The sequence below is a fragment of the Sus scrofa genome, chromosome 4 (genome assembly GCF_000003025.6).
Source record: "Sus scrofa isolate TJ Tabasco breed Duroc chromosome 4, Sscrofa11.1, whole genome shotgun sequence".
Classification (NCBI taxonomy): Eukaryota; Metazoa; Chordata; class Mammalia; order Artiodactyla; family Suidae; genus Sus; species Sus scrofa.
In genome coordinates, this window is record NC_010446.5 from 110,168,748 (window position 1) to 110,174,486 (window position 5,739).

The window sequence follows — 5,739 nt, forward strand, 5'->3', positions numbered from 1 at the left end:
CAACCAGTTGCAATGTATATAAATAGTATTTGGGTCAAACAAACTCTAAAAAAAATTTAACCCACAGAGAAATCGAATCACTCAGTTATTTGATGATATTAAGGTATTAATAATTTTTTTCAGAAGTGGCAAGGGTATTGTGGTTATGTTTTTAAGAACAAATCCTTGCCTTTTAAAGACGCATATTGAAAATTTCACATTTGAAAAGATATATTGGGGATGTGCTTCAATATAATGAGGGGGAGAACAGGAGATAGTGTGTGGAGATACAGATGGGCCAAGGTTGGCCACAATTGTTGAAGCTGAGTGTTGGGTTCATTTTACTATCTCTTTATGTTGGTATATAGTTGATAGTTTCCATCATTAAAAGTAAGGAAAAAGAACAAAGGAAAAGGAAGCTGGCATCTCTGATGGCCAAGTACTGAGCTTAGCCATGGAGGAAGGAGCCCTGAACTTGAACAAGACAGACCTCATTTTAGTCCCACCTTTTATACTTATTGGCTGTGTGTCCTTGGGCTGCTTCCCTAACCTCTTTGAGCCTCAGGGCCCTCATTCATAAAGTCATCTAAAACCTGCCATGAGAGGGTTTTGTGAGGAAGAAGCATGTTCTTATCTGGGAAGCGCTTGAAAACTAAGGAACATTGGGTATTTTATCTTAAGGGATGAGTAGAACATGAAGTCAAGGGGCAAGGACAGTGTGTACCTCTTTCCCCCTCAGGGGGTTAAGGGTCCCCAATTTTTCACTGATAGCTGGACAGTGAGGCTTTTATAGAAAAATACTCAGGTATACCATTTTAATTCCCTTGTCATTTACTTTATTATGTACTTTTTATTATTTTCTTAGTGGTGGCCCTGGGGACTATCATTAGCATCTTAAATCACAATAATAAGTTTAGACTAATACCCACTGGAAAAAAAAATTTTTTTTTTGGCTGTGGCCTATAGCAGTTTGATGGGGAATCTCAGTTCCCAGACCAGAGAATGAACCCAGGCTGCAACTGTGAAAGCATCAAATCCTAACCCCTAGACCACCAGGGAACTCCCAACACCAACTTAATTTTGATGGTACACAAACACTTTCTCCCTATATAGCTCCATTCTTTCCCCTCCTTTATGCTGTAATTATCACAAATAATGTTGTTTTACATTGTTTTATCCATCAGCATATATTTGTAATTATTGCTTTGTTCAGTTTTCTTTTAAATTAAATAGGAAAAAAAATACATTCACACTGTCTTTTGTATTTACCTATACTTATGCTCTTTATTTCTTCATGTGGGTTTAAATTACTATCTATCATATCTATATTTCAACCTAAGCAACTCTCTTGGTATTTCCTGTAGGTCAGATCTGCTTCCTGATAAACTCTCTCATTTTTTGTTTATCTGAGAATGTCAATTTTGCCTTCGTATTTGAAGGATAGTTTTGCTGTATATAGAATTTTTGGTTGATAGATAGTTTTCCCTTTAGCACTTTGAGTATGTCATCTCACTGTCTTCTAGACCTCATGATTTCTTTGTTTTTCTTTTTCTAATTCCTTTAGTTGGTAGGCCAGTTTGTTTATTTGAAAGTTTTCTTATTTATTGAGATAGGCCTGTATCACTATAACTTCCCTCATAGAACTGCTTTTGCTGCATCCCATAGATTTTGGAGAGTTATGTTTCCATTTGCATTTGTCTTGAGGTAATTTTTTATTTCCTCTTCGATTGATTCATTAACTCATTGGGCTTTTCTTGGTAGCATGTTTTTTAGTCTCCACTTTTTTGTGCTTTTCCCATTTTTGTGCCTTTCCCATTTTTCTTCCTATAATTGATTTCTAATTTTATATCATTGTGGTCAGAAAAAAATGCTTGTTTTCTATTATCTTAATTTTTTTTTATTTGGCTATGCCTACAGCATGCAGAAGTTCCTGGGCCAAGAAGCAAACCCATGCCACAGCAGCAGCCTGTGCCACTGCAGTGACCATGTTGAATCCTTAACCCACTGAACCACAGGCAATAATCTCTTACTTTTTTTATTTTTATTTTTTATTTTATTGAGGTGTAGTTGATTTACAGTGTTGTGTTAATTTCTGCTACAGCAAAGTGATTCAGATATCTATCTGTCTATCTATCTATCTATCTATCTATATCTATCTATCTACTTATCTATTCTTTTTCATATTTTTTTCATTATGGTTTATCACAGGATATTGAATATAATTCCCTGTGCTATACAATAAGACCTGTTGTTTATCCATTCTATATATACTAGTTTGCATCTGTTTATCTCAAACTCCCAATCCATCCATTTCCCACCCTCCCTCACTCTTGACAAGCACAATTCTGTTCTCTATGCCTGTGAGTCTGTTTCTGTTTCTAAGCGAGTTCATTTGTGTCATATTTTAGATTCCACATATAAGTGATATCATGTGTTATTCACCTTTCTCTTTCTGACCTACTTCACTTAATATGATAATCTCTATGTCTCTCCATGTTGCAACCAATGGCATTATTTAGTTCTTTTTACAGCCAAGTGATATTCCATTGATATATACCACATCTTCTTTATCCACATCTGTTGATGGACATTTAGGTTGTTTCCCTGTCTTGGCTATTGTGAGTAGTGCTGCTGTGAACACAGGGGAGCATGTACCTTTTCAAATTATAGTTTTGTTTGCATATATGCCCAGGAATGGGATTGCTAGATCACATGGTGACTCTATTTTTAGTTTAGATTTTTTTTTCCCCACACCCGTGGCATGTGGAAGTTCCTGGACCAGGGATCAAAGCTGCACCACAGCAGCTACCTGATCCACTGCAGTGATAATGCAGCCACTTAACCTACTGTGCTACGCAGGAACTTCTGATTTTTAGTTTTTTGAGGAACCTCCATACTCTTCTCCATAATGGCTGCACCAGTTTACCTTTCTGCCAGCAATGTAGGAGGATTCCCTTTTTTCCACACCCACTCTAGCATTTTTTATTTGTAGATTTTTTTAGTGATGGCCATTTTGACTTGTGTAAGGTGGTTGTAGTTTGGATTTGCATTTCTCTAATAACTAGCGATATTGAGCATCTTTTCATGTGCCTATTGTCTATATGTATGTCATCTTTGGAGAGATGTCTGTTTAGGTTTTCTGCTCATTTTTCAATTGGGTCGTTTGTTTTTTTGTTATTGAGTTGTATGAGCTATTTGTGTATTTTGTAAGTTAATTCCTTGTCAGTTGCATCATTTGCAAATACTATCCACTTAAATTTAATGAGACTTGTTTTGTGGCTTAGCATATGTGGACTTCATGATTTCTGATGAAAAATCAGCTGTTAATTTTATTAAGGATTCCTGGCACTGTATGAGTCTCTTCTCTCTTACTACTTTCAAGAGCCTCTGCCTTTTGAAAGTTTGCTGAGCTTCTCAGATATGAATGTGAATGTTTTTCACCAAATTTGGAAGTTTCAAACATTCTCTCTCTCTTTTCTTTTTTTTTTTTTTTTGGTTTCACCCACTGCATGTGGAAGTTCCCAGGCCAGGGATCAAATTCAAGCTGTAGCTACAACCTATGCCACAGCCGGGCAATGTTGGGTCCTTAATCCACTGTGCTGGACCAGGGATCGAACCTGCACCTGGGCAGTGACCTGAGCCATTGCAGAGACAATGCTGGATCCTTAAAACACTGTGCCACAGTGGGAACTCCTCTTCAAATATTCTTAATTCTCCTTTGTTTCTCTCTCCTCCTTTTTGGACTCCTACTACGCATATGTTGTTATGCTTGTTGATATCCCATTGGTCTCTGTTCATCTTTCTTTCTTTCTTTTTTTTTTTTTTTTTTTTTTTTTTGCCTTTTTAGGGCCACACCTATGGCATATGGAAGTTCTCGGGCTAGGGGGTGGATCAGAGCTATATCTGCTGGCCACAGCCACAGCCACAGCCACAGCAATGCCAGATCTGAGCCATGTCTGCAACCCACACTGAAGCTCACGACAACACCTGATCCTTAACCCACTGAACGAGGCCAGGGATCAAACCCACATCCTCATGGATACTAATTGGATTCGTTACTACTGTGCCACAATGGGAAGTCCCTCTTCATTCTTTGTGTTATTCGGTCTGGATAATCTTAATGATTTTTTCTTCAAATTCACTAATTCTTTCTTCTGGATGCTCAAATCTACTATTGAAGCCTTGTGGGGAAATTCTTATTTTAGTTATTGTACTTTTCAACTCTAGAATTTCTTTCTTTCTTTCTTTCTCTTTCTTTCTTTCTTTCTTTCCTTCCTTCCTTCCTTCCTTCCTTCCTTCCTTCCTTCCTTCCTTCTTTCTTCCTTCCTTCCTTCCTTTCTTTCTTTCTTTCTTTCTTCCTTCCTTCCTTCCTTCCTCCCTCCCTTCTTTCCTTCTTTCCTTCCTTCCTTCCTTTTTTTTTCCTTTTTATGGCTGCACCTGCAGCATGTAGAAGTTCCCAGGCCAGGGGTCGAATCAGAGCTGCAGCTGCTGGCCTACACCACAGCCACTGCAGTGCTGAATCTGAGCTGCATCTTCCACCTACACTGCAGCTTGCAGCAATGCTGGATCCTTAACCCCCTGAGCAAGGCCAGGGACTGAATCCACATCCTCATGGATTCTAGTCAGGTTCTTAACCTGCTGAGCCACAACAGGAACTCCCAGAATTTCTATTTGATTCCTGTTTTATAATTTCTACATCTTTCTCATCGTGGTGCGGTGATTAACGAATCCAACTAGGAACCATGAGGTTGTGGATTCGATCCCTGGCCTCGCTCAGTGGGTTAAGGATCCGGCATTGCCATGAGCTGTGGTGTAGGTTGCAGACGTGGCTTGGATCCCGCGTTGCTGTGGCTCTGGCGTAGGCCTGTGGCTATAGCTCTGATTAGACCCCTAACCTGGGAACCTCCATATGCCACGGGTGTGGCCCTAGAAATGGCAAAAAGACCAAAAAAAAAAAAATTCTACATCTTTGTTGATACTCCTCTGTTTGGTGAGACATTGCTCTCATATTTTCCTTTAGTTATTTAGACATGGTTTCCTTTAGTCTCTAAACACATTTAAAACACCTGGTTTAAAGACTTTGCCTAATAAGTCAAAGTCTGGGCTTCCTCAGAAATAGTTTCTATTGATTGCTTCTTTCCCCTGTGTATGAGACATGCTGTTGTATTTTTAAATACCTTGTAATCTTTTTGTTGTTAAAACTAGACATTTAAAATGACATAATGCAGCAACTCTGGAAATCTGATTTCTACTCCTTCCCCAGGGTGCTGTTGTTGCTGCTGCTATAGAAAAATACTCTGAATATAATATAGGCTCTGTGCCAAACTGCCTACAAGCCTGAAGCTCTTCTTTGGAAAAGTAGACTGTCAGAGTGGCTTCTTGCCTATGGACATGGAGCTCCTTTCAGGAGAACCATTACAGATTGAGCTTCCTGATCATGATGCCTCTTTGAGGCTCTCCCAGACCTCATGGGCAGTGGGAGAGTTCTGTGCCGTCCACTCCTTAGCCTTTGGCCTATCTTCCCAGAATATTGCATGTGAGATGTCACATTTGGTGATCCTGATCTAGCCTTGCTCACGCAATCCTGGCCAATCCAAGAAGGTCACATCAGGCAAAATAAAAATGATGCCAAAGCCTATTACCAGCTGGAATGATCCGTGCCTAGATGTCATCTGGGTCAGTAATTAACCAGGGGCCTGGGAGATGCCCAAAAGGTGGGCAGGGAGAAATCATATGGGCTTCAAAGGGTCCAAGCTAAAG